Consider the following 18,289-nt stretch of genomic DNA (forward strand, 5'->3'; position numbering starts at 1 on the left):
TGAGTCACCTATGCATATCTGGAACGATGGATACTTGTATAACCTACGCTATGAACTTCAAAATAATGATCATGATCAGAGCTGAGTGATCACCTACATCCAGCTCGTAACAATGGATTCTCCCCCATGTAGATCTGACCATTCCTGGTAATGATTGGACCATAAGACAACACACTAGTCGCCTGCCATTGCTAGTTCAAATGGACATACCTATGAGTCCATCAATGTGTTAAGATTATATTGTTACACACTGTCTACCCATGCACAGTGTGTTTGCCACTAAGTCAGTGCACTTGGCATATTAAAAATCGAGGGACTCAGCAATTAATACTTTATTTATTATTTTTTTCAAAATAAGTTAATACCACTTCATCCACCAATAGTAAAATTGTGAGAGGAGGGTAGAATTAAATAATGCTCAAATATTGGAACTGTAGACAAATATACAGAGGAGCCTGCACCAATTAGCTTTGGGAAACTACTCTTTAATCCCCTTCTTTCGCGGCACTTCTGTTGCTTTGGAACGATAATCCGGGTGAAATACTACATTTCCCATGACCCTTTGTGAATGGGCATGCGCTCACTTCCGGGTATGGCGTCACACGCATTACGCAGTATGCGGAAATAAACTGTTCTTTCACCCGCATCGGCGCGAACAGCAGCCACAAGCCGGCGAGTGTGTCCGTTCACTTTAGGGTAGGGTACGTCCTCTAAACAAGTAAGTGGAGACTCTCCTTTGATTGCGGTGGGTTCCTACGAGCTAAACATAGTCCCGCTGGAGCCTTTGTTCTAGCGCTAGACCCACTCGTATTAAAAGGCAATACCTAACTCTCTACCACACTTTAACTAGGAGAATATGCCCTAATGTCCCGCCCACTGAGGTGCCTGCGCCCAACATAATTTGGGCAAGCGAACAAACGAATTACCAACCAGTGCATGAAGTATGTGAACAGATGTCCTCAGTGTGTGGTATATGAATGTAGAATATATATGTTTGTTTGTCTTGTGTGATTCATTTACTGCAATTGAGACTTAGATCACTTGGTTTTATACTTCACTTCACAGCCTCACACCGTTAGAGTTTAATGGAGTGTGATGTTTTGACACGGACTGTTGGGTGTCACACAATGAGAATGCCACTATATACTACATAGAAGTGACATAGAATGAGACCATTCGTGTTCTCCACCAATTGAGCATGTTCACTCAGCATGCCATGCACAGGGATTTTATACGAATATACAGATAATGTCTGTCTCTGATAAAGATTTTATATGCTATATTTCTCTACAGATGGAGCCTGGCATTTCTTAGTAAAATAACTACACGAACACGGGGAGAAGCTACTCTTCCCTCGCCACATCAATAGAGTAGGGAATTCCCCTTCCTTAGGATCCCCACACATAAGGGGGTCTCTGAATCTTGCCCTGAAGAAAGTCCGGGACCTTTATGGCCTCATAAGGACTGAAACATGTCGGCACTTCACTAGGGTCATAGGACCATAAAAATCCTAACAAACCCTACTTTTATTCTATTTTTAACAACCCAACCAGACCCATGAATAAAGGGATACCGGGGGTCTGATTGAGGTATTTTATTTATACCCCTTTTTCCTTCATTATCATGAGAGCTTCCCAAGACTGTGGTTGAGCCCACCCTGACCTGTAGGGGTTGGGGTGACCCAATGATGAAGCATGCACCACTAGGGTGTGTGAGAGTAACTAAAAACAACTAGTGTTGCCCCCCTTCCATACACATAGATATGATTAGCATATCAAACACATCCCTAGTGGTATAGTGTTTAATCCCTACTCATACATAGGTCCCCTTCTCTTCCTATGAGTGCAACCTACCTTGAACTTTCTAGTTCTTCAGTAGGGTGCTTTTGGAGTATTTTTTGTTACAGAGTATCCGCTGGGAGGACGTACTCCATATACCCTTTCTAATCCCCCCGGGCCCCTGGATTAAATTACAGAGGTCCTTTGTCTTGCAGTTATTTGAGAAGCGTACAGCTGTGGGATTTCTTCAATATTCATATTGATTGGAATAATATTAAGCAACTTGGGAAGTGAAGTTGTTACCAGTAGTAGAGGTTTCTTGCAGTTTTTTAGTCGCACTCAATCACACACAACTGAATAGGTGCCATGGCCGATCAATGGGCATAGGATATACGGACGATGATGCCTCAGCCATTTTGGCTGGTCCATCCTTGTTATCAGACACAAACATCAATCAGAGTCTGACCCAAGCACAAAATTGGGATGAATTGAAGGAGTTGAAGCGCAACCAAATGCGTATCCTTCTTCATGGAGCAATCATGACGGAGTACTTAAGGGGGAATGCGGCATCAGCAGGCTTGTAGGTCTCCAATGCCCCAAGGATCTTTTTGGATGACCCTCTATTCAAAAAGGAGTGGTCATTAATAGCTTGGCGCTGCTCACGAGATTGGCTCATTTTAATTATCAATACAGCCAAACGCCTATCTGAAGCCATGCTAATTAAAATCAAGACAAGTGAAGATCACCTCCTTACAGATTAAACTAACTATCTACAAAAAGAAACTAGAGGAAGTCAATAAAGAGATAACAGAACACAAAGACTTCCTGATGCAAAGCAACATTTCTAAATTACAAAAAGACTTAAAAAAGTTCAGCCATGAAAAGGTATATCCATATATCAAAGATGATTACCAGGGGGAACAAGTATCAGATACAGGATCCACTAGAAGTAGTAACTCATGCTCCACTGACTCAGACCAAAGTGGCAACTCAAGTGACAATGCCCGAAAGAACTGGAATCAGAAACCAAGATATCCTTGTAGAGGCGGATATAACCAGAGTTATGGCCCACCACAAATGTATCAATGGTCAGTACCGTTTGCCCCTGGACCATTTAATGGACCACCACAATACCCGATGGGACCATTTTTCCAACCCAACTACAATCATTTTTTAGCACAGGGCGGAAGAAGAGGCAGACGAGGCAGAGGGGGGAACAACAACAACAGGAGAGTCCAATGGGACCAAACAGAGAAAACCATCCCCAACACGAGGAGTACGACAAAAGGCCAACCACAACCAGGACCGAGTGGGATGAGGGAGTAGTTGTGAACCTCTCGAAAGTGGCCTAGACAGAAGACGAAGTCAAAGTACTGGAGAAAGGCCTAGGCTTCGATCCCACGACATCCCTTGACAAATTCAACGTAAGATGCGAATTGGGAGAGTTCTTCCGAAAAATTAGATTGAAAACCTTCTTCAAGGATAAAGATGAAGCCAATACTGAAGGCAATTACACAGACTTAAGGAACAAGTCTACATTCATACCACCAACGAACCTTATGCCACCTGAAGTCTTAGCCTTTGAGGAAGCAGTAGTGAAGGAAATTGAATCACTACCACAAAATACAATGACATAGAACAACCTGAGTAAAAAGGAACGGATGGCACTGGAAAACTTGAGGAAAAATGCGGCTATAATTATCAAGCCTGCTGATAAGGGTGGAGCTACAGTAATACAGGACACAGAGGCATACAGGACTGCATGCCTCACACTATTACGAGATGAGAAGTTCTACCAAAAAATAAACAGAGATCCAACTGAAAGACTGAGGAAGACTATCAGCGCAGCAACATTGGATGCATTGGAGAGGGGTTGGATCTCTAAGAAAGAACACAAATTCCTTAACCAACAAGAACCCAGGACTTCAATGTTCTATACAATTCCCAAGATCCATAAAGGGAAAGTACCACCACCGGGCAGACCCATAGTGTCCGGATGTGGATCAATTTTGGAGCCTCTCTCACAATACACTGACTGGTTTCTACGTCCTCTAGTCAAATGTATCAAGTCTTATGTACAAGACACCTAGCATTTACTAAACCTGATTATGAACGTCGAATACGACCCGGATCAACACATTCTAGTGTGCCTTGACGTGGAGGCACTATATACTAATATTCCACAAATTGAAAGTATAGAAGTGGTCCAGAATTTACTCCAGAGTGAAGAATGGGAATGGTCAGCCCCCGTCGAATGGATTGTGTAACTCATAAGACTCGCGTTAACAGAGAACTTCTTTAAGTTTGAAGATCAGATGTACCTGCAAACCCATGGAACTTCTATGAGCAGTACTTTTGCCCCAAGCATAGCTTGCCTGTACATGAGCCACTTTGAAAATTATAACATCTGGGCTCCCAACCCTTACACAAATAACATCTGTAGGTGGTACAGGCATATAGATGACATTTTGCTAGTATGGAAGGGGGACGAAACAACTTTACAGAATTTTGAACAATGGATAAATGGCCTTAACCCCTACCTTCATTTCTCAATGAACCAGAACAAGAAAACAGTACAATTCTTACACATAAATATCTTTGCCAGGGATGGTAGCTTGTCCAGTTCCCTTTAGACCAAGCCCACTGACAAGAATAGCCTCTTAAGGTTCGATAGTGCCCATCCTAGAAGCCTGAGAGAGAACTTACCTGTGGGCCAATTTATGCGAATTCGCAGAAACTGCTCTGATGTCAAAGATTTCAAAAAGGAGGCTGAGATTTTGACAAACAAATTAAAACAAAAGAAGTATCCACCGAGAATAATTGAGAAAGCCAAAAAACGAGCACGAAACACACCAAGGGAATCTCTACTTGAAACAAATGAAAAAACAGAACCACAACAACTACTATGTGTAACTACATTTAACTCTTCATCAAACGTGATAAAAAAATCATAAACAAGAAATAGAATATTTTGACGTCCAATACCTTAGATTTTGAAAAACCTATGTTTTCTTTTAAGAAATGCAAGAGTCTGAAAGACTCACTTGTACATACCAACAGTTTCAAACCAACAATAAATATACAAACTACACTTTGGAATACCACTCCGGTGACGGGACACTACCCGTGTGGCACATGTGTGGTTTGTGAATTCACTGAACACACCACACATCTAGATCTTGGCCTAAATACACCTTGGGAACAAAGATGCCACACAAATTGTAACTCTGAGGCAGTAATTTACTTGATCAAGTGCCCGTGTCAATTGTCCTATGTGGGTATGACTTCACGCAAGATCAAAATACGTATCAGCGAACATCGCAGCACAATAAGAAGAGCAGTTACTGCTACCAGACTCATTTTGTTGAAAATAACCATAAAGACACTGATATTAAATGGACGATGATTGAGAAAGTTAGGCCAGGCAACAACCTACAAAAGGTGCTACTAGAGAAAGAGCAGAGATGGGTCTACTGTCTCAGGACTCATATATCAGGCCTTAATGACTCAATAACATGGGCTCAATTGAGAAAATGACATTATGATATGATGAATCAAAAAAACAATATCATAAAGTTTTGAGTCACCTATGCATATCTGGAACGATGGATACTTGTATAACCTACGCTATGAACTTCAAAAAAATGATCATGATCAGAGCTGAGTGATCACCTACATCCAGCTCGTAACAATGGATTCTCCCCCATGTATAAGATCTGACCATTCCTGGTAATGATTGGACCATAAGACAACACACTAGTCGCCTGCCATTGCTAGTTCAAATGGACATACCTATGAGTCCATCAATGTGTTAAGATTATATTGTTTCACACTGTCTACCCATGCACAGTGTGTTTGCCACTAAGTCAGTGCACTTGGCATATTAAAAATCGAGGGACTCAGCAATTAATACTTTATTTATTATTTTTTTCAAAATAAGTTAATACCACTTCATCCACCAATAGTAAAATTGTGAGAGGAGGGTAGAATTAAATAATGCTCAAATATTGGGACTGTACACAAATATACAGAGGAGCCTGCACCAATTAGCTTTGGGAAACTACTCTTTAATCCCCTTCTTTCGCGGCACTTCTGTTGCTTTGGAACGATAATCCGGGTGAAATACTACATTTCCCATGACCCTTTGTGAATGGGCATGCGCTCACTTCCGGGTATGGCGTCACACGCATTACGCAGTATGCGGAAATAAACTGTTCTTTCACCCGCATCGGCGCGAACAGCAGCCACAAGCCGGCGAGCGGGTCCGTTCACTTTTGGGTAGGGTACGTCCTCTAAACAAGTAAGTGGAGACTCTCCTTTGATTGCGGTGGGTTCCTACGAGCTAAACATAGTCCCGCTGGAGCCTTTGTTCTAGCGCTAGACCCACTCGTATTAAAAGGCAATACCTAACTCTCTACCACACTTTAACTAGGAGAATATGCCCTAATGTCCCGCCCACTGAGGTGCCTGCGCCCAACATAATTTGGGTAAGTGACCAAACGAATTACCAACCAGTGCATGAAGTATGTGAACAGATGTCCTCAGTGTGTGATATATGAATGTAGAATATATATGTTTGTTTGTCTTGTGTGATTCATTTACTGCAATTGAGACTTAGATCACTTGGTTTTATACTTCACTTCACAGCCTCACACCGTTAGAGTTTAATGGAGTGTGATGTTTTGACACAGACTTTTGGGTGTCACACAATGAGAATGCCACTATATACTACATAGAAGTGACATAGAATGAGACCATTCGTGTTCTCCACCAATTGAGCATGTTCACTCAGCATGCCATGCACAGGGATTTTATACGAATATACAGATAATGTCTGTCTCTGATAAAGATTTTATATGCTATATTTCTCTACAGATGGAGCCTGGCATTTCTTAGTAAAATAACTACACGAACACGAGGAGAAGCTACTCTTCTCTCACCACATCAATAGAGTAGGGAATTCCCCTTCCTTAGCATCCCCACACATAAGGGGGTCTCTGAATCTTGCCCTGAAGAAAGTCCGGGACCTTTATGGCCTCATAAGGACTGAAACATGTCGGCACTTCACTAGGGTCATAGGACCATAAAAATCCTAACAAACCCTACTTTTATTCTATTTTTAACAACCCAACCAGACCCATGAATAAAGGGATACCGGGGGTCTGATTGAGGTATTTTATATATACCCCTTTTTCCTTCATTATCATAAGAGCTTCTCAACACTGTGGTTGAGCCCACCCTGACCTGTAGGAGTCGGGATGACCCAATGATGAAGCATGACACCACTAGGGTGTGTGAGGGTAACTAAAAACAGCTAGTGTTACCCCCTTACATACACATAGATATGATTAGCATATCAAACACATCCCTAGTGGTATAGTGTTTAATCCCTCCTCATACATAGGTCCCCTTCTCTTCCTATGAGCGCAACCTACCTTGAACTTTCTAGTTCTTCAGTAGGGTGCTTTTGGAGTATTTTTTGTTACAGAGTATCCGCTGGGAGGACGTACTCCATATACCCTCTCTAATCCCCCCGGGGCCCCTGGATTAAATTACAGAGGTCCTTTGTCTTGCAGAAGGGTACGCATGCCAGAGGACACCCGAGTCTTGGCATCCAAGGCGTTTTTCCTCTCTTTCCGATCTGACCATCCAGGTGGTGCCGGTCCTCGACTGAGATCTCTTCTGTTGGCTTGCCGTGCAGTGGCCGTTTGGTCGAATTTAGAACTTGGCAGTGGGAATATGGACACCCTTTGATTGGTAAGAATCGTTCTACGGTACTTACTGTGGGTTTTGGAAGCCTGGTAAGGGCAAGGCAGTTTTAGGATACGCTTGCTGTGGCAATTTTGGAATGACTAGTCAATGTGTATGTGTATGTGTAATATAGGTATTGCAATATATATAGGCAGGTAATGAGGAGATTTTTCTCTACAATGCGATTTTGATTTGAACGGCACAACGTATTACAGATACTTTAAGTGCTACTTTGATTATAATACTGCATATTTTGCACTATTTTTGGCATGCCTGCTCTTAGCGCACTTCGTAGGTTGTGCTGCTTTTGAGGAGATAACCGGTTCAGACTTGAGGAATCGCAGCCAGCTCCCCCAGAGGGGACGCCTCATAGAGAAATGTACTTGAAATACGGTCTTTCTTCTATAATGTACAGCACATTGTGGAGGAAATACTCACAAAAGGATCCTGAGTTATGTTGGCCAAAGTATGGGTCGTTTGATATGCAAAAGATTGAGTATGTGGAACAGTGTATGTTTAAGCGAAAATCTAGACAAGATATGTTTGAGAGTGTGCGTATGTGGGTGAAAGAAGTACGTGAGCGCGAGAAACATGAGCAAGCGCTGTTTGAAAAAGAACAACAAAAGAATGTGTATGAAAAAGCGCGAGAACTCAGAAAGAAAGAAGCGAAAGAGTTGGAAGAAAGACAGGAAAAGGAGCGTAGATTACAGATATCTGGCCAATATGCTGTTCGACAACCTCTTTATCCTGTCCTTAATAAACCGCAAGATGATTTTTCTTTGTTAGATCGCCCTCCGCCTCCGTATATTGTCCCGTCCACCCCATCCGGCGACGATGTGGATTCTGATACTGATCAAGCGAAACCGAGTACCCGATCCATAATTTTGGTCGAACGGGCGGCTGAACTTAGGAACCTGGCTCGGAAGTCACTTAAGGATATGGTTACTGTTTTAGAGATTTTAGAAGCTCTTAAGGGGTGGCATGATAAAGAGCAGTTGTATTTTACTGAGTATTTTGCAGATGAAGTCGTTGGACTGTTTCGAAAAGTGTCTAATGTTCTTGAACCTGATGATGTGGCAACTGATTTTAAACAATTACGTAAAGGTTCTTTCCGTGCTTCCCAGGTGACTGATATCATCAGGTGACTTGTTAAACTTTGAAACGATGCGCTTCGGCTACGAGAGGAGCAACGGAAAGCTAAAGCAGACGAACAGACGGGATTGGTCGACGGGAAACAATCATCTATTTTCGAAACAGATAAGAACGCGATATTGCATGCAAAACCTATGCGAGAGGCCGCGTCTTTATACGTTCCTCCTAAACGAGCGGGTACGAGTGACGATAAATATTCTGTAGATGCCAAAGGGTATTTCATTTACAATTGGGTGTATACTCCCTGGAATAGAGCAGATGTCATGGCACTCAAAACTGCATTGCCTGATCCGCTTAAAAATCTGGCCGCCTTCTACGAGGAAGTTGAGGGAGCTTTAAATTCTTGTACCATGACATTAGCTGATATTGACTTATTTTTTGGGCTAATATTGCCGCCGGATATGTGGAGATCAGTGCGTAAAGTTGATAATCGTGCAGCGTATGGGGCGGTATGGAAAGAAATAGAGAGGGAAGATGAGAATAGGGAGCCAGCGAAAAAGCCATGGCAGTTGATTTAAGATCTCCCCAGTGCGACATTAACAAAGCTAAAAACGATTATTCACGCTAAAAAGATTGATTGGACTATTCTAGCATCTTGTAAGCAAAAACCAGATGAATCAGTTTCAGATTTTTTCACACGTTTTGAGGAAGCTTTTCATGATTTTAGTGGCCCGTCGCTAACGGACGATACGGGCCGACATTTGTTTGTAGATAAGTATGTTTCAAATTTATTACCAGGAGTGGCTAGTCGATTGAAAGCCAGCGAAAGCTCTTGGACTACGTCTTCTCCGGCATCCCTCCTGACCATGGCTCAATATTACGAGCATCAGGAATTAGAAGCAAAGGGTAACGAGGATAAAAAGTCTAAGGAGTTAAAAACGAAGGTTATGTTATCTCAGATTTATGGTCCACCTCTTCGAGGTAACGATAAAGGTGGACGAGGATTTTATAGTTCCTCTAATGATCGTTCTAATTTTGCTGTTGATCAATGTGCGTACTGTAAGAAATTTGGTCACTGGGTAGATGAGTGTCCATTGTTGCGCTCGCAGCGCTATGTTCGTGGCGGTGGATCCGTGAGGAACCGCTCAGGGACCTCAGGACCCAGAGGTGCTATGAATGATCGTGCTAGGTCTGATTCTAATGTGCGGGTACGAAATGGGTTCAATATTTTTGATAGGCGTAACCAATACCAGTTGTCTGATTATGTGCCGCCTGAGTCGCACGATTCTGTTGATGCATAGGATTGCGTAGGATGGGGTAAGGAATCAGTTGAAGTTCCAGTAGATCAGAGGGGTCCTTATGTTACAGCACATGTTTTGGGTTCTACTGATCAGTTTCTGGTCGCTACAGGAGCTACTCGTAGCGCTTTATCTAAACAATTGGTTCCAAGGGCTCCCCTGCCTGGCTTAACGATTACATCGATAGGGTTCGATGGAACTCCTTCCCTTAGCCCATTGTCACAACCACTTGCATTTCATGTTGATAGGTTTACTGCCCCATGCCCGTTTTTGCTTTCCCCAAATACACCAGATAATATTGTGGGTCTTGACATGCTCAAGTATTTCAGAGCCACTATAAGATGTTCCCCTGAAGGAGTGTGTGTGATTTTGAATGACAATCCCCCAATAACAGACAGAGTTTGCATTGTTCAAGAGGATACTACATTAGCTTCCCTACCTAATACCCTGTGGGCCACTTCAGATACGGATGTGGGTCAGATGTTTATTCCACCAGTGCACATTGGTGTAAAGGAGGGAGCTGTGTTGCCAAGCCTGCCTCAATATCGAATTTCACAGGAGGGTGAGGAAGCACTTACATGAATTGTACAAGATCTTATTCAAGTTGGGGTTGTTGAGGAAGTGCCATTTAACATTTGTAACATTCCGATTCTCCCACTTTTGAAGAAGGACACTGATACCAGGATCTATCGATTCATTATTGATTTACGGGAGGTAAATAAGATAGTGGTACCGCAATATCCCATGGTTTCTGATATCACAATACTTCTTACTTTAGTTCCACCTACTGCAACTACGTTCTCTGTTACAGACTTGAAGAACACTTTCTTTTCGATCCCTATTCATCCTGATAGCCGATATTTGTTTGGTTTCACTTTGAATAGTCGATCGTATCAATTTTGTAGAGTTCCTCAAGGCTATACTGAGAGTCCTAGTATTTACAGCCAAGCTTTGAAAAGACAACTTGATTCTTTTGTTTTACCCGAGGGTGTGGCGCTCATTCAGTACGTTGATGATATTCTATTAGCAGCTGATACCCCCGAACAATGTGAGCAATGCACGCTGTCTTTGCTTTCTTTCCTTGCTTCGCACCACCACAAAGTCTCCAGAAAGAAATTGCAATATTTTAGACCAAAGGTAACCTACTTAGGTCACCTTTTGTCTAAGAAAGGGCGTGCACTCACGTCAGATCGCATTCAAGCAATTTTAGACACACCAGTACCTACTACACAGAAACAAGCATTTTTGGGTCTTACTTCTTTTTGTAGGCAATGGATATTAGGATTTTCACATATCGCTAAACCTTTGCTAGCACTATTGTCAAAAGATACTCCAGTACCCCTCCCCTGGACAGATGAATGTGAGAATGTTTTCCGACAGTTACGACAAGCCCTTTGTTCAGCGCCAGTGTTAGGTACTCCAGATTACACAAAGCTTTTTACATTGTATGTACACGAAAGGGATGGATGTGCATTGTCAGTTTTAGTACAGACACACGGCGATAAGCAACGTCCTTGTGCATATTTTTCAGCAGTACTTGAGCCTGTTGCTCGAGCGTTGCCTGGATGTTTTCGCTCAGTTGCAGCAACAGCTGTGTCAATACGCCATAGTGAAGGCATAGTCTTATCACATAAATATTTGGTGTTGGTACCCCATGCTGTTGATGTCCTTTTGAATCAGACAAAGACGCAGCATTTAACTAGTGCTCGTTTGACAGGATATGAGCTGACGCTGTTAGCTCCTCACATTACACTGAGGAGATGTGCAACACTAAACCCAGCCACGTTGTTGCCATTTCCAACAGACAAAGGGTTGTATTGATTTGCAAGATACACCCCTTCCAGATGTGGATGGAGAATTGTGGGTTGATGGATCTTGTCTGAAGTTACCGGATGGTACAACTTCAGCTGCATATGCAATCACTACGCTTCACACGATAGTGGAGACAGCTCGCATACCATAGAAGTCAGCTCAAGCAGCAGAACTGATAGCTTTGACACGAGTGTGTGAGCTTAGTAAAGGATTGTGTGTGAACATTTATACAGATAGCCGCTATGCTTTTGGAGTGGCGCATGATTTTGGCCTGCTCTGGAGGGAAAGAGGCTTTCTGACATCACACGGGATGCAGATAATGCATGGGGAACTAGTGCATAATATTTTGACTGCATTAACATACCCAAAGAAGATAGCTATAGTGAAGTGTAGTGCGCACAAGAAAGTGACTGACAAGGTGGGACAAGGAAATGCTTTTGTAGATCGAGTGGCACGTGAAACTGCGATGCAGCCAGACACTACTTCCATGTATGTAGTGAAGTCACAAGCTGAGCGGTGGCATGATGCTAGGAAAGAAGTACTAGAGATACAGAGGAATGCTTCTGACAAAGAACGAGAGCAATGGTCCATAGATGGAGAGTTAGATGATGAAGGTTGTTGGAGAAACAAGCTGATGGATAGGTGGAAGTTGCCTATAGCTTTTGTGCAACCTATGGTTCAGATGGCACATGGGCTGGCACATGTTGGAGCTTCATCAATAGTGAAATTGCTTACGCAAGTTTGGGAGCATCCAGAGATTGCTAGCACAGCTAAGAGAGTAGTACAACCCAGGCGCCGGAAATAACAACATCACTCCCTAGCAAGACCTCTGCAACTCACTCGCCTCGTTCTTCCACCGCAAGATCGCTGACATACACAACAGCTTCGACGCACAGACCACGCACCCTACCACCGAGCCAACGCCCGCCACCACCACCCTCTGCAACTGGACCCCGATCAGCACCGAAGACACCACCCGCATGACGAACTCCATCCACTCCGGATCACCAACCGACCCGTGCCCACACCACGTCTTCAACAAAGCCGACGCCACCATCGCACCCCATCTTCGAGACACCATCAACTCCTCCTTCCAAACCGCCACCTTCCCAGAGAGCTGGAAGCACGCCGAGCTGACCGCCCTCCTGAAAAAAACAACGGCGGACCCCACCGACCTCAAGAACTACCGTCCCATCTCGCTCCTTCCTTTTCCGGCCAAAGTCATCGAGAAGACCGTCCACAAACAGCTTGCCGCCTTCCTTGAGACAAACGGATCCCTCGACCCCTCGCAGTCCGGGTTTCGGGCCAACCACAGCACCGAGACCGCCCTGATCGCAGCCACCGACGACATCAGAACCCTGATCGACAACGGGGTAACAGCGGCCCTCATCCTCCTGAACCTCTCTGAGGCATTCAACACCGTCTGCCACCGCACCCTAGTGAAGCGCCTCAGCAACATCGGAATCCGAGAGAAAGCGCTGGAGTGGATCATCTTGTTCCTCACCGGAAGAACCCAGACAGTCTGCCTCGCTCCATTCAGATCCGAGGCCACCGAAGTCATCTGCGGCGTACTACAAGGATCTTCACTCAGCCCAACCCTCTTCAACATCTACATGAGCCCCCTCGCAGCCATCGCCCGCCAGCACAACCTCAACATCATCTCCTACGCTGACGACACCCAGCTCATACTCTCCCTCACCAGCGACCCCACCACCGCCAGAGCCAACCTACACGAAGGGATGAAAGACGTTGCCGACTGGATGAGGAACAGCCGCCTTAAACTGAACTCAGACAAGACGGAAGTCCTCATCCTGGGATCATCACTCTCCGTCTGGGACGACTCCTGGTGGCCCCCGGCCTTGGGCACCGCTCCCAAACCAACGGACCACGCACACAACTTGGGCTTCATCCTGGACTCTCCCTGTCAATGGCCAGACAAGTCAACGCCATCTCATCCTCGTGCTTCAACACCCTGCGCATGCTCCGCAAGATCTTCAGATGGATCCCCACGGAAACCAGGAAGACCGTCACCCAGGCACTCGTCACCAGCCGACTGGACTAAGGGAACACCCTCTACGCCGGAACCACAGCGAAACTTAAAAAAAGACTCCAACGCATCCAGAACGCCTCCGCACGACTCATCCTCGACATCCCCCGACACAGCCACATCACCGGACACCTGAGAGACCTGCACTGGCTCCCCGTCAGCAAGAGAATCACGTTCAGACTCCTCACCCACGCACTCAAGGCTCTCCACGACCTGGGCCCCAAGTACCTCAACGACCGCATGACCTTCTACACGCCCACCCGCCAGCAACGATCGACCAGTCACGCACTCGCCACCATACCACGCATCCGCAGAGCCACCACCGGAGGAAGATCCTTCTCCTCCCTGGCAGCCAAGACGTGGAACTCCCTCCCCACCCACCTTCAGCGAACCCAAGGCCATCTCTCCTTCAGGATGCAGCTCAAGACCTGGCTGTTCGAGCAGTAACTTTCCCCTCCCCCAGCGCCTTGAGACCCTCCCGGGTGAGTAGTGCGCTATACAAATGCTGTGATTGATTGATTGACAGTCCTGTATGATTTGCTTACGATTTAATCCTGGAAAAGGGACACGAACTCCAGTAGGAGGGTTTGTTACACCGACAGCACCGTTTAAAGTTTTGCAGATGGATTATATTCAGTTTGAACGCTACAATAATTTGAAGTATGTCTTGGTGGTGGTATGTGCCTTCAGTAAATGGATTCAGACTTACATCACAAAAGATACGACTGCAATTACTACAGCAAAGTTGCTTTTGAAGGGATGTTTCCCACGATATGGAGTTTGTAGATTTTTGTGGAGTGATAACAGACCTCATTTTGTAGGGGACGTTATAAAGTATGTCCTGAAAGGATTGGGGATTAAACAAAAGTTTCATGCAGTATTCCACCCACAATCAGCAGGTCTGGTGGAAAGATACAATGCAACACTGAAACTGAAATTAGCTAAAATACAGGCTTCTACTTCTCTGACTTGCCAGATGCGTTGCCACTGGCATTGTTGTCAATCAGATCCGTACCTCATTCTCGGACGGGCCTTACACCTTATGAGGTTCTTTTTGGCCGTCCCATGAATATCTGGGGAATTCCTAAACCAAGTTCTGTGTATGATGTACCTTGTGCCTCAATGAATGACTATTTGGCACAATTAACCGATAACTTGGTTTCTATTCATCAACAGGTTCGAGAAGCACTTCCCGACAGATCCACAGGAGAAGGCCACAACCTCCGACCTGGTGATTTTGTCCTCCTGAAATCCTTTGAGAGGTCGAGCAGTTTGTAACCGAGGTGGCGTGGGCTGGAGCAGGTGCTACTTGCTACAAGAACTGTGGTTCGAGTCACAAATCGGAAGAACTGGGTCCATGGGACCCATTGTCGCCGAGTACTCCCAACTTAGGTGGAGCCTACTGTATTGACCGACCACCGAGAAAGAGGTCGTGCTGTGACGCCTGACGGATCTGAGGAGTTCTTCCCGGACCAGACAGTCCCTGGAGAAACCAGATATAATTTGAGGCCGAGAGAGAAATCTGCAGTGAACGATGTCGGAGCATTCCCTGGGTCAGTGAAACGGAGAGCCGATGTGGCAAGGGGGGGGGATCAGCCCTGCATTAGAGTAGTGACACCCGTCTTGGCCCGTGGTGAAGAAATCAACGGCTACCCACGGGTAAGAGCTCTGACAACTACTTTAGTTTCAGTAAGATTTGTTTTGTACCGAGACTGAGAATGGAGAAGAAGAAGATTTTTTGTGTTATAGGGTTTGTTGTTGCCTTGATGATTCTGGCAGCAATAACATGGTCTGTTGAGGAAACGACTCCTGCTCGTGAGTTGTTCGTTGTTACTACGCCTGCACCAGAGGAGCATTATTTCTTTACGCCCCCATTTCAAGAATTGAAACATCGACCATCTTATTTCAATAATACTTTTGTTCAAATGTTGCATCACACCCACATCGCTACTAATGCAACAAACTGTTGGATTTATGGGATGATTCCTGCACACCAAAAGAAAGGTGGTACACCGTTTATACCTCTCCCTTTTTCGCATAATGGCTCTTGTCGAGCCTGGTACACTTTGCTCTTTGCGACTAGGAAGCCTACAGTAGGCAGACTGCTTTTCCGATTGTATAGAGAGTGCCATCAGGACAAAGATGGGTATCCTCAAGTGAATGGAACTATATGGGAGTTGGAAAAATATTGACCGGACAATGTTTCAACACCATATATCTTCGCCAACAAGAGAGACTCATTTGAGGCTGAACGTTTTATTATTTCTGTTACCCAAACACAAGCAGAACTTTGGGTACAGAGCATTGGGCATATCCCTGTGGGGATAAGTGACTGTATTACTGTGTTAAATATAGATGGCTTAAATAATAGTACTTTTCTAGCTTCGCACAATACGCATTTTGTATGTGGAAATCGAGGATATTATCGATTGCCAGCCGGTTGGACTGGTTTTTTTAATGTCTCTTTTTTGTTGCCCCCTGTGTTCTTAGCTCCTCCAATGTACCACCGAAATCTTAAATTGTTCAATAATAATACTGTAAACAGATATAAAAGGACATTGACTACAGATGATGTTGATCAGACTGACACTAGCCTACAACAGTATGTAGATTTCAATTTAGGATTGTTCTTTTTTGTAGGTGCTGCATTAAATAGCAGGAAAATACGACGATTGACTAGAGTAGTGAAAGCTGTTACTGTTCAAACAGCTGCAGCCTTAGGAAACATTACCGAAGAACTAGAAATTGCTAGAATTGTAGCTTTGCAGAACAGGATGGTGCTAGACGTAATGTTAGCAGAAAGAGGTGGTGCATGCCGTGTTATTGGTAGTAGCTGCTGCATGTTTATTCCTGACCATACCCCATCAGTGCATAAAGCGATTAATAAACTTCATAAAATGGCTGCAGACATCCACACAGAAAATGGTACATGGACTTTCACAGGATGGTTTTGAACTTTGAACTAGGCTTGGGGCTGGAAAGTATTAACAGTCCTATGTATAATTATTGTGATAAACTTTTCCTGTTGTGTCTGTATTCAATGTAGCCCAATGATTTGTTCTATGTGTGTCAATGCTTGTATACCAACGAAAAGTAATATTACGGAAGTTAAAATGCAGAATGATCTGAAAAAGGAAATAGCTAGTATGATGGCCATTGATATAAGAGATGAATATCTGGCCTTTCCTAGGAAATCGAATGTCTTCAGCTAATGCTGAAAGGGTTGTCTGTTGTAAATCAACGGCGATTAGGTTAAGCATTAGCAGAAGACATGCTTTGTTTAACCATTATCGTAACAAATGTGCCGACTCCATCTTGAATTTGTAGCGGCCATTTTGTGTGCCATACATTGCCATGTGCTCGTCATGTGCTTGGTCCTACCTTCTTGTTCATTGCGCCTGGAGTCTGCCCGGCATCAAGCTATTTTTAGTAGTCTCCGCTTCCAACATGTCCAGACATGTGCAGTAGGATCAGTGACCGTTACTTAATAGGAGGGAGAGAGAACCTGCACTCTGGAAGCACAGGAAGAATGTAGAGTACCGAACCCACCACCTGAGGAGGGTGGGGATAGGTACAGGGCACCACTCGGGGAAGAGTCTGGGCAGCACCACAGGAGAAGCTTTCTACTGGGAACCAAAACTCCCCAGATCATCAACGTAGGAGGGGGACGACCAGGAAATAAGAGACCAAGTTAGCCTAGTGCCAAATCAACTAAGAAGTGGAGGATGTATAATGGCACCTTTGCGTGCGCATGAGGGGAGCAGCGGCAAAGATGTCCACTGCTCCTTCCAAATGGGCAGGACAGACAAACTGATAGTTCGATAGTGGCCCAAGAGGAATAAAAGATCTTTGCACAGCAATTTTGCCACCTCCTAGCCCGCTGGACTGAGGGACAGGACCTGTACAATCAACCCTAGCCAGAAGAAGGATCCTTTGAACCAGAGGATATGGCCGTTGTGGAAGACTGCATTCGGCATGGAGGAAGAGACCCCAAGTGGAACTTCCCCTACATGTAGGATTGCCTAAGAAGATGGGAACGCTATGTTAGGGAGAGACCAGTAGAGCTACCCCAGGCCCATTTTGTACCCGTTGCTGCAGAAGAGCACGTCAGGGACCATCTATGTGACGTGTGCTCAGATGGATAAAGAAAAGCTTAGGACCTAATTGCCATCCTTGCTGGATGGAATGGGGAAATGATCTATTCTTTTGAGAAGAACACAGCTAGAGTGAATCTAATGATAGGCAATGTCAAATGTCTACTGAGTAGCCATATCAGAGATCAGACTAACATGGTGTTCGCCTAAGCTCACATCCCAGCAGTCATGCTGACAAGCACTGAGCATGACAGGCACACATACAACTAGCACAGATACTAAATATGGACGTCCCTGAGGGGAATGATCCCTGACTGCATAAATGGTGGAAACTATGAAACCTGGGGAAACCATAACTGAGTTTCTGAATAGAATGAGGGAATGATAGGGACAACAAACAGGACAGCAATGAACTGA

Source organism: Lissotriton vulgaris, chromosome 8, assembly GCF_964263255.1.
Source record: "Lissotriton vulgaris chromosome 8, aLisVul1.2, whole genome shotgun sequence".
Lineage (NCBI taxonomy): Eukaryota > Metazoa > Chordata > Amphibia > Caudata > Salamandridae > Lissotriton > Lissotriton vulgaris.